Source organism: Chiloscyllium punctatum, chromosome 1 (assembly GCF_047496795.1).
Source record: "Chiloscyllium punctatum isolate Juve2018m chromosome 1, sChiPun1.3, whole genome shotgun sequence".
Taxonomy (NCBI): Eukaryota; Metazoa; Chordata; class Chondrichthyes; order Orectolobiformes; family Hemiscylliidae; genus Chiloscyllium; species Chiloscyllium punctatum.
The window spans coordinates 68,258,695-68,283,279 of record NC_092739.1 but is presented as its reverse complement, the minus strand read 5'-3'; the positions used below and the strand labels follow the sequence as shown (position 1 = coordinate 68,283,279).

At 43.9% G+C, this 24,585-nt stretch overlaps 1 protein-coding gene across 3 annotated transcripts in view; it reads left to right on the top strand.

Annotated features, from left to right (window-relative positions):
* Positions 1-24,585, top strand: part of rbm47 (RNA binding motif protein 47) — a 256,801-nt gene that overhangs the window by 57,782 nt on the left and 174,434 nt on the right. Inside the window, exon 2 of one of the 3 annotated variants that reach the window (XM_072567871.1) lies at positions 20,269-20,430. The gene's annotated coding sequence lies outside the window, so the exon portion shown is untranslated. The other 2 variants (XM_072567874.1, XM_072567863.1) reach the window with 2 other exon arrangements.

Below are 24,585 nucleotides of genomic sequence, written 5' to 3'. Positions count from 1 at the left end.
CTCGATAAGAGGAATGGAAGGGAGAGGGAAGGGCAGAAAAGAGAGTCGGGGTTGGGAAGGGAGGTTACTTGAAATTGGAGAACCCCAATATTGAGTCCTCCGGGCTGTCGGCTGCCCAGACAGAAGATGAGGTGTTGTTCCTCCAATTTGTGGTTTGATTTGTTGTGGCAAAGGAGGAGGCCAAGGATGATCATGTTGGATAGGGAGTGGGAAGGGGAATTAAAATGGGTGGTGACTAGGAAGTCAGGACAGCCCCAAGGGCTCGACTGAGATGCTTGGTGAAATGTTCCCTTAGTATAAGTTCGGTCCCCCCGATATAGAGAAGACCACATTGGAAGCACTGGATACAGTAAACTAGGTTGGAGGAGAGGCAGATGAACCTCTGTCTCACTGGAAGGACTGTTTGAGGCCCTGAACAGAGGTGAGGGGGCTGGGGTGCAGGTAGGTTTTGCGTTTTTTCTGGTTGCAGGGGAAGGTACTGGGGGTTCGAGGGGGATTGGGGGGAGAGTAGCATGAACCAAGGATTGGTGAAGGGTACGGTCCTTGCGTAAAGCAGAGAGGGGTGGGGAGGGGAAAATGTTTGTGGTGGTGTTCTTGGTACCCAGTGTGGCTGCCTCACTTGGGTACATGTTGCCTTAGTCAGGTTTCACCCCTAACATTATACATCCTAAGAGCAAGCCAGACTGTATATGACTGGGAGAAAAACAGAATGTCCTGGAGAAACTCAATAAATCTGGCTCTATCTGTGAAGAGAAAGCAGAGTTAACTTTTCGGGTCCACTGGCCCCTCTCCAGAAAGGAACACTAACTCTGTTTCTCTCCCAACAGATGTTGCCAGACCTGCTGAGTTTTTCCAGTAATTTCTGTTTTTGAAATGATAAATGCAGTGTCTCTGCGAGGCTGCCACAGACACAATGGGCCATGTAGGAGCAAATTACTGCAAATGTTGGAATCTGTATTGAAAACGACAATTTGCTTGAAACATCAGCTCTGAAGAAGAGTCAGCATGACTTGAAACTTTCTCTCCATGGATGCTGTCTGACCTGCTGTGATCTCGGGCATTTGTCGTTTTCAGCCTTTTTTCAATGCTGTATCATTCTGTGGTTCTATGATTATTTCAGAAAATCAGACCCTGGTGTCTCATGTTAAAAACTTTCTTTAACAAGTCTTCAAAGCAAATGATCAACCTCGTACAAGAGTCTTAGTCATAGAGTCATAGAGATGTACAACTTGGAAACAGACCCTTTTGTCCAACTTGTCCATGCTGACCAGTTATTCCAACCTAATCTAGTCCCACCTGCCAGCACCCGGCCCATATCCCTCCAAACCCTTCCTATTCATATACCTGTCCAAATGCCTTTTAAATGCTGTAATTGCACCAGCCTCCACCACTTCCTCTGGCAGCTCATTCCACACACCACTCTCTGCGTGAAAAAGTTGCCCCTTAGCTCTCTTTTATATCTTTCCTCTCTCACCCTAAACCAATGCCCTCTAGTTTTGGACTCCCCCAGTCCAGGGAAAAGACCATGTCTATCTACTCTATCCAAGCCCCTCATGATTTTATAAACCTGTATAAGGTCACCCCTCAGTCTCCGACCCTCCAGGGGAAACAGCCCTAGCTTACTCAACCTCTCCCTGTAGCTCAAATCCTCCAACCCTGGCAAGATCCTTGTAAATCTTTTCTGAACCCTTTCAAGTTTCACAACATCCTTCCGATAAGCCATACAGTTGTACAGCATGAAAACAAACGCTTCGGTCCAACTTGTCCATACTGATCAGATATTAAATGTTGTGATTGTACCCACCTTCACCGCTTCCTCTAGCAGTTTGTTCTATACATGCACCACTCTCTGCATGAAAAAGTTGGCCCTTCGATCCCTTTTAAAATACAGTGATCTTGTAGAATAAACATCCCAAAAAACAGGCCTCTACAGGATATATATCTTCATGTTAAAGTCTGTATTGCTAACAAATAGCATTAGGGATGAAAAGTATGCTGCATTTTTGATGGCCTAACTACAATTTTAATATTGAGATGTAATGATATATATTTGAGATGCCAGCAAAGGTCCACTAAGTCTTTGGTTTGTGTGTTTAATGAAGTCATTCTTTAGACCAGGTAAAAAGTTGTGTTACAATGTTTCTAAGCTACCTTTAAACTTACTGTTATTATAGTTCAATATGTTCATACTGATGAAAAGATAATGCACAAAACTTTGCATCATAACACAGACTTGTACTTTGAAATATAGGGATCACTGAAAGGCCAACAATTTTTGGGCTACTCTTAATCCCCTGGAGAGGATGATGCTGAGCTGCCTTCTTGAGCTGCTGCAGTCCATTTGGTGGAGATATATTCACAGTGTTTCAAGGTGGAGATGCCAGGATTTTCATCCAGTGACAGTGAAGGAACAGGAATATAATTCATATTAGGATGGCGTGTGACTTGAAGGAGTAAATTACAGGTCGTGATTTGCACATGCCTCCACTGCCCTTGTCCCTCAAGGTGGTAGAAGTCAGGAGTTTATACCTGCTGGAATATCTATGAAAGGGAAAATAGCCAGTATAGGCAATTGGATGGCATGTTTACTGTTAACCTTAATGTGCATACTGCAGCTAGGAGATGTGCACTTGTGATTGGATAATATAATCACAGGTATTGGTTTGAATATGATTGGATAATATAGTCATATGCATTAGTTTGAACGTGTTTAGACGATACAATCAAGTTATATGTACTAACTTGGAATGTGAACCAGGCAAATATGATTGGGTTGAGATCAGAGGCATCAAATTGTGTAACTGTTTATTCATTTGTGGGATGTGGGCATCGCTGGCTGGCCAGCATTTATTGCCCATCCCTGGGTGCCCTTGGGAAGGTGGTGGTGAGCTGCCTTCTTGAACCGCTGCAGTCCACCTGCTATGGGACAACCCACAATGCCTTTAGGGAGAGAATTCCAGGATTTTGACTCAGTGACAGTGAAGGAACTGAGATATCTTCCCATGTCGGGATGGAGAGTGGTTTAGAGGGGAGCGTGAAGATGCTGGTGTTCCCATGCTGCCCTTGACTTTCTAGGTGGAAGTGGTCGTGGGTTCGGAAGGTGCTATTTGAGGGTCTTTAGTGAATTTTTGCTGTGCGTCTTATGGATAGTACGCATTGCTGCTACTGAGCATTGGTAGTGGATTGCATAGATGGTTGTGGATGTAACGCCAATCAAGCGGACTGCTTTGTCCTGGATGGTGCCAAGCTTCTTGAGTGTGGTTGGAGTTGTACACATGATGGCAAGTGGGAAGTATTCCATCCCACTCCTAATTTGTGCCTTGTAGATGTTAGAAAGGCTTTGGAGAGTCAGAAAGTGAGTTACTCACCACACTATTCTGAGCTTCTGACCTGCTCTTGTAGCTGCTGTATTTATGTGGCAAGTCCACTTGAGTTTCTGGTCAATGATAACCTCCAGGTTGTTGATAATGGGGGATTCAGTGATGGTAACATGATTGAATGTCATGGGGTGGGCATTAGATTGGTGATGGACTTGGCCTTGCATTTATACGGTGCTAGCATTACTTGCCACTTGTCAGCCTAAGGAATTGTGTATAGGAATAGTTGACTGGAAGCTTGTTGTCTGTAAATATAGATTAAAACCTTTGTTCTTGAAAGACAGATTTGAGCTGTCTGCCATTTTTGGATATGTACATCTCTTATGCACAAATAAATGTTTAAACAAAGAACTCTAAGTCTTGTGTGGTCTAAGGAAATAAAGGATTAAACGTGAATTTGGAACAGTCTTTATAGACAACTCAATTTTCTTCCCAATTCCTGTGTAAGCAAATGAATCTTTCTCGGTGATATTCATAGTTATCCTTTTAAAAAAATCCTCAATGCTGGCAATGTTAATTTTTCTTTCTTCTGATTTAAAGTATCTGGAGGATCTAGCCGCAAATACCTCTCGAGAACAGAACAGTTAGAGCACTCCTGTAGAAAACAGATCATTAAAGCGATTTGTTCAAAAGCGATTTTCTCCTATTGCTCATTCTTGTACATGAAGCCAGAGGCACCTGTAATGAGAATGGGTCATCTTGATTGAAAAATTAACTCTCTTTCCTGCCACAGTTGCTGCCTGACCAGCTGAGCATTTCCAGCACATCTAGTTTCCATTTTGGAATTCCACTGTCTACAGTACTTTGTCTTTGGCCATTGAGCTGCTGTTTCTACATATTTGACTCCTAAGGTTTTTCAGTCACTCCCACTTCTTCTGTTTTACATTTAGCAAGAGTTCTGTATTTCTGGTAGGGGATTGAGATCAGGGTTGTGTCATTGAGGTCTCTTACAACGCAGGATAGTCAAGGGAAGGCATACCACTTTCTCCTTTGCCACAGCAATCAGTTGCTGTATTCTGAGATTTAAATGACACCCATTTCAACAGCTCATGTGAAAAGTGGCATGGTGGCTCAGTGATTAGCACTGCTGCCTCACAGCACAAGGGTCCCAGGTTCGATTCCAGCCTTGGGCGTCTATCTGTGTGGGGTTTTAGCTTCTTGGCCTTTTGGCTAAGATCAAGCGTCTGTTCTTATCAGGATGGGGGTCGAGTTGTGAGTCATCAGAGCTAGTGGAGATCATCACTGGATCGTAATCGGACGTTGGAGGATTGTTTGGTTGTGCTGACCTGGCCAGGGCGTTCGCAGCACAGCTAGGGTGACTGTCAAGAAGGTGGAGGAGTGTACACTGGTCGATCGGGCGGTGTTCGTCAAGAAGATTTTGCTCGAGTGCTGTGGGTTCACCGCAGTGGACGTGTACTGCCTGCAGGATTTCCCTGGGGCAGGCTACTTTGATGTCACCTTCAGGAGCGTGAAGCAATGCGAGCAGCTCCTGAAGGTCTTAAAAGAAAAGGAAGGGGAGCCGCTGTTCTCCATCTTGTCGGCGGTCCCGTTGTGCGTGCTTCCTGCACAGAGGAGTCGGGTTGTTACGATCCACATGTACAACCCCTATGTTCCAGCAACTGATGTCCTGACGTTCCTGAGAAGATATGTGCAGGTTGAGGGAGAAAGCACTGATGTGGTTGACCCTTTCAGGATCTGGACCAGCAAACGACAGGTCAAGATAACCCTGAGGGTTGATGTCAGTGGGAGCATCCTCCACCCACCCTCCAGCTTTGCTATGGGAGGGAGCAGAGGGTACCTGAATTATGCAGGGCAGCCGAAAGTGTGCCGAACCTGCGGGAGGTCAGGCCACATGGCGGCAGACCGCAAGATCATGATCTGTCAGAACTGCAAGAAGGAGGGCCACCCGACCAAAGAATGCAAGGAGGCCAAGAACTGCAATCTGTGCGGGGAGGTGGGCCACATGTACAAGGCCTGCCCAAGACGAGGGGCCGCCACCTACACACAGATGGCCGGGGGTGGGCTGAAAAAGGCACTGCCAACCAGCAAGGGAACGGGGTCTGGGGGCATGCAAAAGGAAGGACAGGCCGGAGCAGAGCAGATGTCAGCTACCGGAGAGGTACAGCTGCCGAGCGAAGCTCCTACAGGACAGGCGGAGGAGGAGGAGAAGGGAAAAAAGGAGGCAGAGGAATGGATCCTGGTACAAAACAAGAGGAAGAAAACCCGCCAGGCCGCCAAAACCTCCCAGAAAAGGGGGAAATGGCAGCTACACGGGGAAGATACGGACAGCTCTTCGGAGGGTGAGGACGGGCACAAGGAGGGTCGTCACCAAAAGAAGAGGCAGAGCGCTGCAGGGAGAAAGGAGGGCAGCACCTGCCAAACAAGGGACGAACCTCCTGAGGCAATGGGAAACAACCACCCCCCCACCAGGTAAAAGCCAGGAGGGCCCCACCGCCACACAGCTCCAGGTCACTGGGAGCAGTGACCCTCTGACAGCCCCGCTGTCAGATATAGAAGCAGGCAGCGTGGACCCTGGTCCCGGCCCGATGACACCGGGGCAGGCAAATGGATCCAGTGAGGAGCTGGACAGCTACCTCAGCCCCGCAAGGGTCCAGCAGTTCGTGTTCACCATGGGGATGCAGACAGCTACCCCAGAGGGGCAGGACCAGCGGCAAATGGACACAGGTAACCTCACAACTTGTTAAAAATGGGGATAAGAATTGCAAGTATTAATGTGCGCAGCATAAAATTTGCTGCGCGATGCGTTTCAGTGCTGGCCTTCCTGGCCAATGTCAAAACCAATGTCCTGTTTCTGCAGGAGTGTGGGGTACCACACCTCAGCAGTTACAGGAGATGGTTGAGCTTGTGTGCCAATGGGCCGTCAGTGTGGTCGGGGGGCAACGATAACCGCTCCTCAGGCCTGGGTATCCTGTTGCGGGGAGGCAACTTCACCATCTCCGAGGTTAAGGAGGTGGTGGGCAGGCACCTCCTCGTCGAGGATGTTACATACAGAAACACTCCCATGAGACTAATCAACGTGTACACCCCTGCGGGTAAGAGTGAACGGTTGGCTGTCCTGCAACAGCTTCCAGTGTTGCTGGCTACGTCCAGGCTGGTCATTCTGGCCGGAGACTTCAACTGTATCATTGATGCAGATGGACGATCCGGCGGGGGGGACAGTAAACTGGACACCACATCCAGAGCCCTGATGGAAACAGTCAAAGATGCCAAGCTGCACGACATCTTCAGTACCCCTGCAGACAGAGCGCAGCGTAGATACACCTGGTCACAGGCAGACGGGTCTATCCGCTCAAGGATAGATTACCTGTTTGTGTCCCGAACGCTCTCGGTCAGAACCACCGACGTCAAGCCGATGTTCTTCTCTGACCACTGCCTCCTGCTGGCCGACTGTCACCTACAGGACGAGCAGCGGGCGGGCAAGGGAACGTGGAAGCTGAACACTAACATTGAGGAGCTCAAGAGGGATTACGCAGGTTGGAGAACCGCGAAACCCCTCTTTGAGTCTCCAGCAGACTGATGGGAAACAGTAAAAGGAAACATCAAGAGGTTCTTCGTCCTCAAAGGTGTTCAGGAGGCGAGAGAGAGGTGGGGAAAACTGTCCCAACTCCAGGAAAATATGCAGAACCTGCTCCTGCTGCAGACGATGGGGGTCGATGTCACGGAGGACCTCCAGGAGGTGAAGGGCCAGCAAGCCTCGCTCTTTGCCTCAGAGGCCTCCAAGATAATCTTCCGGTCCAGAGTCCACTCTGTGGAGCAGGACGAGACGTGCTCGCGTTTCTTCTTCCAGAAGGTGCACAAAGAGAGCTCCGTGCTCAGCAGCCTGAAGGAAGAAGATGGCTCGATAACATCATCTAGGGCTGACGTCATGAGGATCAGCAAATCCTTCTATGCCAGTCTGTATGACGCGAAGCCAACTGACAGTGCGGCCTCCCAGTTGTACCTGTCCTCTATCACGGAGGTCCTAGACGACAGAACACGAGAGAGGCTGGACCAGCCGCTATCTCTGGATGAGCTGACCAAGGCGCCCCAGTCCTTCGAAAAGAATAAAACTCCCGGAAGCGACGGCTTACTGGTCAAGATCTATTCTGCTCTTTGGGACTTGATTGGCCAGGACCTGCTGGGGGTGTATGTCAGTATGCTTCGGGCAGGTACCATGAGTGAATCTATGAGGAAAGGCATCATCACCCTCGTCTACAAGCAGAAGGGGGAGAGGGAGGAAATTAGAAATTGGAGACCAATCTCACTGTTAAACACAGACTACAAAATCTTGTCAAAGGTCATCGCCAACTGGGTCAGGCCTGCTCTGGGATCGGTGATCCACCCCGACCAAACCTGTGCTATACTGGGCAGGAAGATCACTGAGAGTCTCGCACTCCTCAGAGATACGATCGCCTACGTGCAGGACAGGGGGGTGGACACCTGCCTCATCAGCCTGGACCAGGAGAAAGCCTTTGACAGGATATCGCATACGTATATGAGGGATGTCCTTTCCAAAATGGGCTTTGGGGAGGGAATTGGTAATTGGATCAAACTGCTCTACACCAACATTGTCAGTGCACTCTCAATCAATGGGTGGGAATCAGATAGCTTCCCTGTAAGATCTGGAGTCAGGCAGGGATGCCCTCTCTCTCCCGCCCTGTTTGTGTGTTGCATTGAGCCATTTGCTGAATCCATCAGGAAGGATGCGAGCCTGAGAGGGGTGACTTCCTACAGGTTAAGGCCTCCCTGTACATGGATGACGTCGCCGTTTTCTGCTCAGATCCGCTGTTCGTGCACAGACTCATGTGCATCTGTGACCAGTTTGAACGGGCCTCGGGGGCCAAGGTAAACCGAGGCAAGAGCGAGGCCATGCTCTTTGGGAACTGGGCCGACCAATCCTCTATCCCCTTCACCATCAGGACCGACCACCTGAAGATGCTGGGTATTTGGTTCGGGGGGGCTGGGGCATGCGCCAAGACCTGAGAGGAGCAGATCAGGAAGATGAGACAGAAACTAGGCAGATGGGAGCAATGGTTGCTCTCCATTGCCGGCAAGAACCTGGTCATCAGATGTGAGGTACTCTCAGTATTGTTATATGTGGCACAGGTCTGGCCTATCCCCAGAACCTGTGCTGCCGCAGTCACCCTGGCCATCTTCCAATTCATGTGGAGCTCAAAGATGGACCGGGTCCAAAGAGACACAATGTACAAAGACCAGTGCAATAGGGGAAAAAACACGCCCAATGCCGCCTTCACCCTGATGGCCACCTTTGTGTGTGGCTGCATCAAGCTGTGCATGAATCCCCGGTACGCAAACACCAAGTGTCACTATGTACTGAGGTTCTACCTGTCCCCGGTGTTGCGAAGGATGGGCCTGGCCTCGCTGCCGTGGAACGCTCCAAGTAGTAGGACTGTTCCGTATCACCTGTCCTTCGTGGAGAAATTTATGAAGAAAAATACCTTTGACCACAAGTCCATCAGGAAGTGGTCAGCACGTAGTGTCCTTGAGACCCTTCGGGAAAAGGAGAGGGCGGACTGAGCAGATTGTCAAAGCCATTTGGCAGAATGCCTCAGCGCCAGAACTTTCCAACAAGCACCAAGACATGGCTTGGCTGGTGGTGAGAAGGGCTCTGCCTGTGAGATCCTTATTGCACGCCCGGACTCTCAGCCGCACCGCACGCTGCCCTCGAAGCATCTGCAGTGGGGACGACACTGTCATACACTTCCTTCTGGAATGTGCCTATGCAGAGGAAGTCTGGAGAGGAATGCAGTGGTGCTTGTCGAGGTTCGTCCCGAGCAGTTCTGTGACATGGGACTTCATGCTCTACGGCCTGTTCCCCGGGACGCACACCGAGACAAACATCAACTGTGCCTGGAGGATCATCAACTCGGTGAAGGACGCTCTCTGGGTGGTCCGAAACCTGTTGATCTTCCAGCTGAAGGAGTTGACCCTGACTGAGTGTTGCACACTGGCACATTCCAAGGTCCAAGACTACGTGTTGAGGGACGCGCTGAAGCTTGGGGCAGCTGCCGCCAAGGCGCAGTGGGGAAAGACCACCGTGTAACATCTGCCTGCCTAAGAAGAACAGTGGGCCCACACAGTCATTTGGGCTCTGCTGATGCCTCAGCTAAAAATATAATCGTACAGACCTGTAAATAGGAATGATTACTCTGTTTCGGTATGCAAACAAATGGAATGTTTACATATGTATGGCATGTCCAGTTGTATAGATTATCAAAGTATTTTATGAACAAAGTATATTTTTGAAATTTAAAAAAAATCTGTGCGTAGTTTGCACATTCTCCCTGTGTCTCCTCCGGGTTCTCTGGTTTCCTCCCGCAGTCCAAAGATGTGGAGGTCAGGTGAGTTGGCCATGCTGAATTGCCCATAGTGTTAGGCGCATTAGTCAGAAGGAAATGGGACTGGGTGGGTTACTCTTCGGAGGGTCAGTGTGGACGTGTTGGGCTGAAGGGCCTGTTTCCACACTGTAGGGAATCTAAAAATATTGAAAGGTAACTGTATAGTTCAGATGCCAGGAGGGTAGGTGTCAAGATGGTAGATAGGTGAGGTGTAGAGTGCCAGGTAAATAGAGTGCCAGTGGTATAGGGCATGCTGAGCTTCAGAGATTGCAGCGGGTAGAGATGAGGTCTACTCCGGTAGCAAGGGGAGTAGGTGTTGGTCATTGGGGATGGCGGTGTTGACTCCAAGGGGAGGGTTGTTGGGGGTTTGGAGAGAGGAGGAGGGGGAATGGGGAAGGTGAGGGGAATTGTCAGATCCCCGGTGTAAAGGGGCAGGTGTTGGATCCTGGGCAGAGAGTCACAGAATAGATGGTGGTGTCAGGCCAGTAGCAGGAGGTTTTGGATCTCAGGGATAGAGGGGGGGTCAGATCAGGATCTGGGGGAAATAAGAGGTCAGTGCAAGGTGTAGCTGGGGCTCTGTACATTGAACCAGAGTTTAATAGTTACTGAGAAATTAGACAGGGTATTTAATAATCTCACTTTTCCTGAGTAACTATCTATTTAACTGTGATGGAACCTTTTGAATTCTCCAATCTAAATGGATATTTTCAGAGGGTTTCAGATGTAGAGGAATTGTCCAGTGGAATCTTCAATTTCTTGAGCAATTTCCTGGAGTCTACTGCTTCAAAGGATCCACTGGAAACCTGTGGGAGATCTCTTCGTCTTTAACCCAAAGATGGATCTTGGCAGTTGTCAACACACTTTATGCCAGATCCTCAATTCCTCACAATGAAGCCAGTGATGTAGCCTTGGCAGCATAGCTGGTTTTCCAAAGGAGTGGGCTCTATATACTCTACATACACTGCACAGAGAAGGCCATGTCATAATGCAGGTGACTTCATCGACAGGAAAGGTTGCATTCCATCATTGTACAAACCAGTAGCGATCATCAGTACCATATCTTAGTGTCAGACATCCTGGAAACTGCCATGTTGCATATTTACTCGACACGCTCTGGTTCCTGCTTCATTTCAAGGGGTGCACACTTTATAAGGATGATTTTTGACAGAATAGGGCTACTCTCTGTGACCACATCTGATCCATTATGCAACCTCCTGACTGAGGTCAAGTGTAATCCAATAGAACCCGTTCCTCCACCAGGACCATAATTCAGCAGGCCTCCATAAGATGAGGTTCTGATGCTGGGATCAGTCTGGTACGGCACCCAGGACTGGAATCTGTGTAGTTTAGTTCCTGTAGCTGCAGCTGCAATGACCTTCAGTCAGACAGATGTAAAGAAGCAGCACATCTCTGAGTGTGAACTACTTCCAATGAAGTATAACCCACATCAAGTATGTGTCCACAAAAGCTTCTTTTCTTCATTTCCCTCCCACTACGTGGACTGTGAAAGGCTATTGCTGGCTGCCAGTGGTGATACCTGGTACAGAGCTGAGCTTTCGGTATGGGGGAAATCCTGGAGGGATCCGATAGTGGTGAGTATTTCCACTGCAAGTTAGCATTTTAGGGCAATGGTGCATACATAATAAAGAGGTGAGCAGCAGAGAGTTGTGTGAGCTGACTTGCTCAAGCTCATAGAGTGAATCCCTCCAGGAAATTCCCTGAAGTTGGCACTCAGCTGAAGTTTGGTAAAAATCGTCCTCTCGTCTTGACTGTGCACTGTCAGAGAAGTGCAGAGTGTATTTTCTAAACACTGCTGTAACAACACTAATAAACTAAGTAAATGATGACAAGAGTAAATTGTGCATTGTTGGTATTTGAGTTTAATTAGATTTATAGCAAAGAAGAAACAACTATTTTTGTATCAATAAGACTCAAGTGTTTCCTAAGTCCATTCCCTAAGTGTGATATAAATTACAGCAAAGCCAGTTAAAACCCATTGGTTTCATCAGTGCAGCCAGGGGGACCCAATTGAAATTATGTCTGAGTGAATTGGGAGCTGCACATTGGGTTAGCATTATCTGCTGGAGCCTTCTCTTCAGAGGCAAGGAGGTCACCAAACTTCCAGAAAGAATGAGGGATTTGAGAGTCAACAGCAGTGAAGGGTAACTGTGGTCCTTGTGTGAAATGAGGTTCTGCCTCTGGGCTGTACATACCTACCAATTTCAGGGTACTGCAAAAAACAGTTTTACCTCGCTGACATGCATAGAGTTCAATTTATATATTTATCTACCTATACCTATATATATATAATATATATATATCACGTGTGTGTATTCATTTATGTAATTAATTTTATTTTCATTCTCTTCTCTGTTTATACTCTAGTAGTTTGACCTTAGGCAGATCTTATGGATTCGATGCTTCTCTAATTGTGAATAGTGTTATTGTGTGGGAGTGGGGTAATTTTATATGAGCCCAACTCCATTCTCACTCAGGGTCCTGATGTGGAGGTGCCGGTGTTGGATTGGGGTGGACAAGGTCAGAAGGCACATGACACCAGGTTACAGTCCAACAGGTTTATTTGAAATCATAGGCTTTTGAAGCACTGCTTGTTTGTCAAGTGGAGTGTTGATAAAGGAACAGCACTCCAAATAAACCTGCTGGACTATAACCTGTGTCATGTGACCTTTGACCTTGTCCACTCAAGGTCCACAAAGAAACAATTTGTTTCAATGACTACTGTTGAGTGATTTCTCCGTGATGCGCATTCTTAACAGCAGAATCAAGAGTGAGAGACATTTCTGCTCTTGTGTTGGGAGTCTCCCACATGATACAAACTAAAATTTAATGTGCCAATACCAAGGAGATATATACAATCACATGGCAGACGAAGCTTTTCAGTGGTGAAACCCACCGTCAGCTGATAATGCAGCAGGTGACGCTGGCTTTTAGAGACATAAAGGGAGCCTCTGCATCACTGCAAGTTTCTCCACAACTTCATTGTCACTAACTTAAGTGTGGCAGGTCTCTCAGTGATTAGCACTGCTGCCTCACAGCACCAGGAACCTGGCTTCAATTCCAGCCTCGGGTGACTGTCTATGTGGAGTTTGCATGTTCTTTCCATGTCTGTATGGGATTCCTCTGGGTGCCCTGGTTTCCTCCCGCAGTCCAAAGATGTGCAGATATGGGGGACTGGCCATGGTAAATTACCCATAGTGTGCAGGGATGTGCAGGCTAGGTGGAGTAACCATGGGAAATGGAGGAATGCTCTTAAGATGGTTGGTGCAGACTTCATGGGCTAAATGGCTTCTCTCTGCACTGTAGGGATTCTAAGAACATAAGATCTGCAAATGGAAAGGCCCTGCCCTTTTTCACCCCTCCAAATACCCAATTACAAACCATGTCCCCCTTCCTTACCAGTCCTAAGCCTCCATGCAAGTTGCCTTTTACCTTCACCTCTCCCTGTGCCACAGAGTTCAACAAGAAGACCTCTGACCTCAGACACAAAGCCAGTTAGCAACACACCTCAGGGTAGATTTGCATCAAACTGCTTACCATCCAATGGAACAATTGTGATCTTAAAAAGAACTCTTATTCATTAGATAAATACATTTTTTCATGTAATGATATTCCTTGAAAAGTCTTGACACTTGTTAAAACTTGTGACACTTCTGGACAAGTTGGGAATTTCCAAGGGGATTATCTGCCTTTTATACACAATTGTCACCACAGTTAATCTGAAAATGATGTCTCACCTCCAAAGGATAGCAAGCCCCTCCCCTCCCCCAAGGTCCCCTGGGACTGTACCTTTCGTGGTACCTCAGCTTTCCCAGGGTGAGCTTTGGCTATCCAAACAAAAAGCACTAAAATCATGGGAAATCCCACACTTTGGAGTTTGGACACTAGAGACTCCAAACCCAGATTTGAACACAGGCTGCAAATAAATTAAATGGCTGGCTCCCTCCAGGAATTGCAGATGTGCAAACTACACCCCTCCTTCCAATCACAGCCCTGTGCAAATGAAAGATGCCAGTTTTGGATGGGGTTTGGGTGAGTGGGCTGCAGTTTGCACATGAGCAGTATCTTTTCTGTTGTGACAAAAATCAGGAGCTGTACCTTTTCAGAGAGACAATGAACTCCCTTTGTGAATTGCTGTCCAAAGATATTAGTTTGAATTCTTTTGTTGTCACACTATGCACTATGTTTCTCTCAAGATGACCATGGCCTTGAACCTTTATGCACTGGGGTCACTCATGGCACCAATCTAGACAACTTTTGGCAGATTTCAAGTTCAGCACAGCATTTCATAAAAGTCATGACGGGTGCAATGCTAAGGCACCAAGGAATACCATTCATTTAGCCAGGCCGAGAGATCCAGAGAATGCATGGATTGCTGGAATCCCCAGAGTTCAAGATATGATTGCCCTGCACAAGGCATGAAATCTCTATTGGTTCAGCAAGGAATGTTTGTCAGTTATGAAGATTTTCACTCTATCAATGTTCAACTTATGTGTGACAATCATCAGAGGATCATGCATGCATGTCCTTGCTATCCTGGGAGAAGACATGGCTCTTAGGTGTGCTTTGTCCACCAGATCCATTTGAGGATTTGGTTTCTTGGAGAGAAGGGATAATGAATGATCCCAGCAAAACACGTGAGGACAGAGCTCTCCAATGAGAACCATCCAACCATGGCAATATCCTTGTAAATGTTATTTGAACCCTTTCAAGTTTCACATCTTTCCTAGCAGGGAGACCAGAATTGAATGCAGTATTTCAAAAGTGGCTTAACTAATGTCTTGTACAGCTACAACATGACCACCCAATTTCTATGCATCGTACACTGACCAATAAATGCAGGTATTAAGGAAGAAATAGTGAGACACCTGGATAGAAATTGTTCCATCAGGTAGTTGCATCATGAATTCATAAAAGGCAGGTATTGTTAAAGTAATTTAATGGAATTATTTAAGGACATTACTAGGGTGGCAGACAATGGGGAACTGGTGGATGTGGTGTGCCTGGATTTCCAGAAGGTATTCAACAAGGTGCTGCACAAAATGCTGCTTCATAAGATAAAGCTGTATGGCATTATGGGTAATGTATTAGCATGGATAGAGGATTGGTTAACTAACAGGAAACAAAGAGTGAGGATAAATGGGTGTTTTTCTGGTTGGTAATCAGTGGCTAGTGGTGTGCCTCAGGGATCAGTATTGGGACTGCAATGGCTTACAATTCATGTAGATGATTTAAAATTGGGGACCAAGTGTAGTGTATCAAAGTTCACAGATGACACTAACATGAGTGATAGAGCAAAGTGTGCAGAGGACAGTAAACGTCTGCAGAGGGATATGGATAGGTTAAGTGAATGGGCAAGTGTATGGAAGATGAAGTTGAATGTTGATAAATGTGAGGTCATCCATTTTGGTAGGAATAACAGCAAAATTGACTATTATTTAAATAGTGACAAAATTGCAACACGCTGTTGTGCAGAGGGACCTAGGTGTCCTTGTGTTTGAATCACAAAAAGTGGTTTGCAGATGCAGCAGGTAATTAAGAAGGAAAATGGAATATTGTCATTCATTGCTTGAGGGATGGAATTTATAAACAGGAAGGTTACTGTAGCTTTATAGGGTGCTGGTGAGGCCGTGCTGGAGTACTGTGTACAGTTGTGGTCTCCTTATTTAAGAAAGGATATACTGGCACTGGGAGGTTCACTAGGTTGATTCTGAAATTGAGAGGGTTTTCTTATGAGGATAGATTGTGTAGACTGGGACTATACTCATTGGAATTTAGAACAATGAGGGGAATCTTATAGAATTATATAAAATTAAGAAGGGAATACATGCGATAGAAGCAGAGAGGACGTTTCCACTGGTGGATGAAACTAGAACTAGGAGGGCACAAACTCACAATAAGGGGAAGCAGACTCAGGACTGAGTTGAGGAAGAACCTCTTTACCCAAATGGTTGACAATCTGTGGAATTCCCTGCCCAGTGAAGCAGTTGAGGTTATCTCATTAAATACTTTTAAGGCATTGCTGGATAGATTTTTGAATAGTAAAGGAACTAAGGGTTATGGTGAGCAGGCAAGTAATTGGAACTGGGTCAACAAAACCATCAGCCATGATCTTATTGAATGGTGGAGGAGGCTCAGCGGATCACATGGCCTATTCCTGATCCTATTTCTTATGTTCGTATGTACCTTCTCCACTACTTTGTTTACCTGCAACTCTGCTTTCAAGGAACTATGAACCTGCATCCCAAGGTCTCTTTGTTCAGTAACACCCCTCAGGACCTTACCATTAAGTGTATAAGTCCTGTTCTAATTTGTCCTACTATAATGCAGCACTTTGCATTTATTTAAATTAAACGCCATCTGCCACTCCTCAGCCCATTTGCCTATTTAATTAAGGTCCCGTTGTACTTTCAGGTAACCTTCTTCGCTACACCTCCAATTTTTCTTACCTTTGTAGGTCGGCATATCAGGAGGTGGCTGAGTGATAGTTTCTGTCTGACAAAGTGGAGGCTTAGAAGGTCATTCAGCATCTAGAGAATGGACATTCTGCCCAGTGAAGCAGTTGAGGCCACCTCGTTAAATATTAGACATGTTAGATATTCTTTCCCTTCAACAAATATGAATCAAAGAACCAGAGACACTAACAATCATAAAAGATTAAAGCTTAAGGCTCCTGATCTGAATTACTCAGCATTTGCCAAAACATAGAAGAGCTAATGGCATAAATATAAATAATTGATAACTATTACAGAGATGTGGTTGTAGGGTGACCAAGACTGGAAACTCATTTCTCAAGAATAATCAATGTTCTAAGAAAATAGGCAAGAAGGAAAAGGAAGTTAGGTAGTTTTCTTAATAATGGAAGGTATCGGTGCAGTGGTAAGTAGTGATATCAGTGCAATCGATTATTATATAGAATCAGTTTGCATGCAAATAAGGAGTATCAAGGTAAAAAGGTCACGGGCAAGAGTCAGTGATAGACCTGCAGAGTTGCCTCACTGTAGAACAAAGCATAACACGGGGACATGCAAAAGGGCATTACAATTATTGTGGGGAATTTTAATCTGCATATTGACTGAGCAAGGATAACATGCTTGGAAAACAAATCAGTTGAATGTACCAGGATTGTTTCTTAGAGCGGCACATTACAGAAGCTACCCTGGAAAAGGCTATTTTAAATCTAGTAATGTGTAATGAAATCAGATTAATAAGAGTTCTTGTAATGTTATGGCCCACATGCATAAATTGAGTCTCACTATTACCTGGCGTCATAACAAATATAGTGTTTTTTAAGTTATACAACATATCCCAATTTATCTCAGACCAAAGTTGATAGAAAGTATGTGCCAAGATACTTTACCAAACAAGAATTATTATTTATTGTAAAGTAATTAGATTGTAGCTGCAGGTAAACAGATATAACATGACTAATTAAAAGTCTCATCCTCCTATCTTTCCCCACTGTTCTTGTCTTTTGACAAATTGATAACTAAGGTAGTTCACTCTGGCAATAGGATGGCTTGACGTTCATTCCTTTTCCTCTTCAGGCCTATGAGAATGGTAGCTGCCAACATGGACGGCATGGTGACTCAGTGATTAGCACTGCTGCCTCACAGCACCAGGGACCCAGGTTCAATTCCTGCCTCAGTTAACTGTCTGTGTGGAGTTTGCACGTTCTGTGTCTGCGTGGGTTTCCTCTGGGTGCAGATTATCAATTGGCCATGCTAAATTGCCCGGAGTGTTAGGTACATCGTTCAGAGGGGAATGGGTCTGGGTGGGTTGCTCTTCAGAGGGTTGGTGTGGACTTGTTGGGCCAAAGGGCCTGTTTCCACACTGTAGGGAATCTAATCTAATCTAAACTCTCCACCTCCCCCCCCCAACACACACAGACAAACAATTATGACAGAGTCTATTGTGACGGACAAAGTATTTCTCAAATTTAAGATAGAAAAGTCACCAGGATCTGATGGCCTGCATCTGAGGGTTTTATAGGTAATTCATACAGAGATAATACATCAAAATATTCCAAAATTCATTGGATTCCAAAGGGTTCCAGCTGATTCAAAAACCGTTAATGTGTTGCCCTGTTCAAGAAGGGAGGGAGACAGTAAGTAGAAAACAATAGGCCAGTTATTCTGTCATTGGTCTTTGTGATCTTTGTGAAAATGCTGGAGTCCATCATGAAGGGCGCAATAGCAGGACATTTGAAAAAGATTTAAGTAATCAAACAGAGTTAGCACGTTTCTGTCAAAATCTCTTTTGACAAATTTGCTGAGTTCTTTAAGGATATAACCTTACATTTCTTGGCTGTGTCAATATCGTCACTTTTCACAGAGGGCTTCACTCTATGCAGTCTAGCAAGATTTCTTCCTGCGTCTTAACAGACTCCCCTTCCTGAAGAAGGGCTCATGCCCGAAACATCGATTCTCCTGCTCCTTGGATGCTGCCTGACCTGCTGCGCTTTTCCAGCAACACATTGTCAGCTCCCCTCATTAACTACCTGTCCTGCACCACAGGTAGCTCAGTCACCTGATTCTGTCCAATATACAAAAAGGCACGGCAGGCCAAGGCTGCTGTGAGAATCCATGATTTGAAGATGCCAGCGTTGGACTAGGGTGTACAAAGTTAAAAATCACACAATGCCAGGTTATAGTCCCAACAGGTTCAATTGGAAGCACTGGTTTTCAGACTGATGAAGGAGCAGCGCTCCGAAAGCTAGTGCTTCCAATTAAACCGGTTGGACTATAACCTGGTGTTGTATGAGTTTTAACTGAGAATCCAGGTAGGCTCAAACTAAGTGGGTGTTCAGAGAGCAAGCAGCCAGCCTGGTTCAGTCCATGAATTGTATGCATGTCGCTGAGCACACTGTACTTGCTGCAGCTTTACAATGATAGTTACCAGTGAATGCCTAAGGAACTGTATTGAGGTGCAATAGTGCACTGTAATTGAACTGAGGATGTGTCATGATAGTCCTAGAAGCTGTCACATGTCAGATGCCAATGTATTCCTGATGAAGGGCTTTTGCCCGAAACGTCAATTTTCCTGCTCCTCGGATGCTGCCTGAACTGCTGTGCTTTTTCAGTACCACTCTAATCTAGAATCTAGTTTCCAGCAGTCCTTGTTTTTACCTTGTTGTAGGATTGGCTAGAGCAAGTGGAGCTTGCCCTGAGATGTTACTGCATGGTGACTCTTCGTTAAAAGCAGTAGCACTGGTCACTGGATTCCCGTTCTGTCTTCTGTGTTGAATATTGTTGACAATTAGTTTTGGTGCATGAAGTTTGATGTTGGAAAGTGTGAGATCATGCATTTTTGTCAAAAGAATCAGAAGGAAGACTATTATTTAAATAGAGAGAAACTCCAAAAACAGTGCAGCACACAGAGGTCTGGGTGTTCTTGTGTATGAAGCACAAACTTTTAGCATACAGGTGCTGCAAATAATTAAGAAAGCAAATGGAATTTAGACATTTATTGTGAAGGGGTTGGAGCTTAAAAATAGGGATGTCTTGTTATATCCAGCCTGTTGGTGTGGCCACACCTGGAGTAATGTGTACAATTTTGATTGCTGTATGTAAATAAGTTTGTAGCAGCTTTGGAGGCGATTCAAAAGAGATTCATGAAGCCGATTATTGAAATGAAGAGGTTGATCATCAAGAACAGCCATGTAGGTTTGTCCTTTGTTCATTAGATTTTGAAAGAATGAGAGTGAACATATTGAAACATGCAACATTATGATGTCCAGATTCTCTACCTGAGAGAGTTGTGACAGTGAGATTACTGGATATATTTAAAGAGAAGATAGATTGATTTTGAGAAATTGAGCTCTATGAGAAGCTGGCACAATGGAAGAGGTAGGGTCTGGGGCAGGCCAGGTAAAAACAAGGGCTGCAGATGCTGGAAACCAGGTTCTAGATTAGAGTGATGCTGGAAAAGCACAGCAGTTCAGGCAGCATCTGAGGAGCAGGAGAATCCACGTTGTGGGCAAAAGCCCTGGGGCAGGCCAGCCATGATCTTGTTGAATGTTGGGGAAGTTTTAAGGGATTGAATAGCCTATTGCTGCTCCAAATATGTTTATTTTCTTATGACGGGGGTGACGGTGTCATCTGGGGAGCATCTATGACACAGGCCATATATCCACTGAAAACATTCTAGCTGTAGTACTATTTATTTCCTGTCCTATTTGCTTCACTCACAAAAGTGCTTGAAACCTAAACCAGTCTGTGTATCGCAATGCAAATATGGATTTTAAAAGGCATCTCTCACTTCTGGTATTATCAAATTTCTGTTTCAAATTGTTTAGTCACAAGCAATAAACCTGATCCTGATTGGCCAATACAAGTTTACTATAAACTTTAGTTCAGTTTGATTTAGGGTTTAACTCTTTTCCAAACAGGTTTTGCAAAATGTAGGGGGTAGGGACAATCTTTCTCTATGCTTTAATTTCCTTGTTTGGGAGGGTGTCAAACTCAGGAAAGGAATTGTTTTCTCTTATGCTCATTCATTTCTTTTCTCTTCAGTGATTCCTGAACATTTCACAGAAAACGGAGGAGAAAACGTTTCTGCCACCTGTTCCTGAATGAGTCACAGGCTGTATGATGCTCTGAACACATCAGAAAGGTCATGGGTTTCTCCTAGCGACGTAACTTGCCAGCTTTAATTCAAATCTTGTTTTGCCCCAGGTAAGTGAGATCAGCCTTTCTCTTGTGAAAATTCTTGTCTGTCAAGCTAAAGGAACACGTCACCTTATCCTTTTGAAAATTCAGCTAACGCAGGTTTTGAAAGTAGTCAAGGTAGGATGTATTTAAGATGTATATATATTTAAGTTTTCTAGGACACAAAACTGCATGACTTGCTTCAAGTCTTTTCTGTACTATGGTGCTGCTGGGGCATTTTGTTTTCTGTGTTGTGGTTTCGTCAGTCTCTCTATTATTCCATGGAACATTGTTACACTCAGCTTCTCTCATAGTGACAGGTTGTCTTTACCATTCTAGGCCAGCATGATTAGCAAATTTCATAATGCTCACAGTTTCTAGTTCAATCCACCCTTTTTAATCATTGTGCACTAGAGAAAAGGTAGGTATCTGTGCTCCTACCTCAACTGGAATGTTAAACTGGCCTTAAGCCAATGAGGGCTCAGTGAACAGGATAAAATTTCCATTTAGATTTACGGGAAGTTGCCAGTGTTGCACGAAAATTCTGGTTTGGTGGCTTCAGGGGCAGGGCATTATAAGACAAAAACTTAACTTGTTCGAGAAGGAAGGGAATCAGAAAAACTAAAGAGAGACTAAACAAATAGTGAATTAAACCTCGTAATCTTAGTTTGGGCTACAATAACGTGGCAGCTTTTTACTGCATAGCTACAAATAGCCTGAAAACAAGTTTTATAAGAATAATGCTTCACACTCTAAGACTAGTAAGGAATTTTTCTTCGGAGAGCTGCAGCTTCTGAGCTGCTATTTAGCCCCCATGGAATGTGCAGCTTAGGTCACAGAGAGTCAGGTATTTTAGATTAAGTAGGTCTAATTGCAAGGTTCGCGAAATTCATTACACTTTTAGTACTCTCAAAGTGTTGTTTTCAGTGCACACAAAGAAGACGGATTTTTCTGCAGTAAATAGCATTACGGGGAGTTTCTGGACACTCCTTGTGAGGTTAACCTTGATAAAACAAGAAGATGTGTGTTGTATGCTGCCAAACCCTTTGCATTTCTCACTAAGAGGCGATGAACAGGCTGACAATTGGCTTCTGAGGTCCTGAATCTTAAAAAGAGGTAGGTCAAGATTCTTGGTTATTGTTGTTTCTCTTTAATTACTCCCTTATAGGCCAAGAACTGGTATCATGTTTTACCAGTAAATTGTTAGAAGAGTTCACTATTCAGCATTTATTGATGCAGACATGGCAGTTGTAAGTTTAGAATTCCTCATCAGAAGCTATTTGCAAAATTGATCCATTGCTTTGAAACTAATTTTCTATTTATTTTTATGTGTTAAACAATATAAGGATTAGGAAGCAATACAAGGATTAGGGAGCAACTGCTGTATTCCACAGAAGTTTTTAATGTCACTGAACTGACAAAATAATATTCTGTCACATTAAAGCAGGTGCCGAGTAAAGCAGGGGAAAGGTTAGGCAGTGTGCAGAGGCTGGATGGGAGAGAAAAGTAAAAATCAAGTCGAACACTTGACAAGTTTAATATGTTTAGCATATTAATCATGATCCTTTATTTAATAAAAAGATAACATTGAATAGTCTAGAAATGGAATGCACAGGTACAAACGATCTGACATGAGGAAGTTAGCAAGGTAATGTACAAGATTACTGTGGATGTTGGCATATAAGTCAAACTTTAAAACCCCAGAAAAATCCTCCAAAAACAGAGGTCGACTTATATATTAAGTGAACTATTTTCATGGCTGGTGATAATTTTATTCATTCACTGCATGGAATATGCTCTGTGCAGGTATACCTTAAACTCCCATGCATTTTCACAACTTGGTGTATCTCGCACTAAGTTATAAGGTACTGGTAAGTGAAAATCAGTTTAACGAGTGAAACATTAAGGCTGACTACTAATGGCAGTACAGACAGTCATATCTGATATAATGTGAAGGTGCTGGTGTTGGACTAGGGTGGACAAAATTTAAGATCACATAACACCAGATTATAGTCCAACAGGTTTATTTGGAAGCACTAGCTTTCGGAGCACTGCTCTTTCATCAGCTACCTGAAATAGTAATGCTATTTCCAAGGAAACCTGTTGGACTATAACCTATTATGTGATTTTTAACTATATCTGATATAAATGGCAAGTAATGCAAAACTGCGTCTTTTGTGACTGAAAAATGATATTGTCTTATATGCCAGATCAACATATATGCTGCGATATATGGTACTCACAAAAGCACTGACAGACAGTGTTGATATACAGGTTGCTACAAGAACTTCATTTCAAAACTATGGGCTGTTTGACTCAGCAAAACGTAGAATTACATTGAAAGTATTACTTTTCTACAGAAATAAAATAATGTATTTAGTTCTCTTTTGAGGAGCAAATGTCTCCTCTTGTGTTGAGTATTAGTTTGATTCTAGCCAACCAATATAATTACATGTAAGGTAACAAAAAACGTACAGTTGAAAATATGAAACAGCAAATGGTCCAAATCAGACCCCATTAAAACATGAAAGTGAAAATTTTAGTAGCAAAGAGATCTCATCTAACAAATTAACATTTCAGTTGAGACCTTTCTCAGAAATATTAACTAATATTTGAGCAGGCTATGAATTCTGTTCATTTTCTGCCTTCTCACTTTTAAGTATTTTGTTACTCAATTTGACTGCAATTCAAAGCAATTCAAAAGTTTCTTGACTTTGAGAAACTTATGCAATATTATGAAAATGAATTTTACATCTTCCAATTGCATTTAATATATTAATGAAGTATTCTGCCTTGGCACAGCAAGATACTCGGACTTTTGTTATAAAAAAGAGATCAGGCATATGTGCAGCATATTACTAATCCATTCATTCTATTTAATTCTGTAAACACTTGAACTCAGCCCTCAACTGCCCATCTCACTGGGGGTTAGAGATTGCTGTGAGGTATGATTTGTACAAATATGAATGCTTGTTTAATTTACACAAGGAATCAATGACCAATCATTTTGTTAAGGATATTAGAGAAAATCAAACTTCATTATTCAAGCTGTTGAATGTGCATTTGTTGTAGAAAATGCCTGAATTGTGGCATGGAGAATTCTAATTTCTGTTAGAAAATATTCTGGAATTATTTTCTAAGAGATTAATATCAATGCCCAACAAATGCGTAGAAAAATTCAGTATGAGTGCTGTTAACCAATCATGATGATTGGAGAAACCACATTAACAAAGGGTCAGAGCTCCATGTGTCAGTGTTCACTTGCCTCCTGAAGAATTCTTTCAAATACAACAACAGATAAACATGTCAGCTTTTGATAGAGATAGCAATTTCTATGTAGCAGTCTGATCAGATTATCTTGATACACTTCATTACGTTTCCACCCAACCAAAAAAAACTGCAATTTGAACATAATATACTTTTTATGATCTTAAGCTATGTCAACTTCAGAGCTAAAAGAAAAATTGTTTTCAAAATCCATAAAGATCGAGACTGTATTCCTGGAAAAATGCTCCTTTGTAGTTATTCTATTTAGTTGTGGGTGTCCTTTGCTGTTATTAACCGGATTGGCACAACTTGAATTCTAAAATGTGGTGGTCAGAATTCAAAGGAGAAGTTACGTAGGTAGACCAAAAGCTTGGTGAAAGAAATTCTTCAGAATGAGTGAGCAGTAGAGAGATTTAAGTGATCTGAATTGTCAATATAAAGTTGTCAAGGAATTATAAGGTGAAGAAAGATTTAAAAAGAGAGCAAAATGTTCATTGCTAGATTCAAGTGAGCAGGAATATTGTTTGGATAGTACACTACAAGATTGTCACTTTGTAAATGTTGCATAACATTTATGGCCCAGAAATTATAGCTCTTCAGTCTGCTGATATATACCACAGTTTATATTGCACACAGGCAAAGAAGAATTGATCATGTAGTCGACAATGCTGTAATGCAGTACCAAGACATTTGACAGGGTCCTTTGTTTTTGGCTCAGGAACCTGAGCCCCAATTTGTCGTCCTACAAACTGATACAGATTTCATGTAAATAATGTCTGGTTGCTGCTTGGAAGGTCTGTTAATGCAGAACAAAGATTAAAAATAAGTTATGATAGTTTTCAAATGTTATTGTGAGTGGAAGCTTTCTTATTGACTATGAATGAATGGTTTTATGTTTGTAGTTAGTTAAGTTAA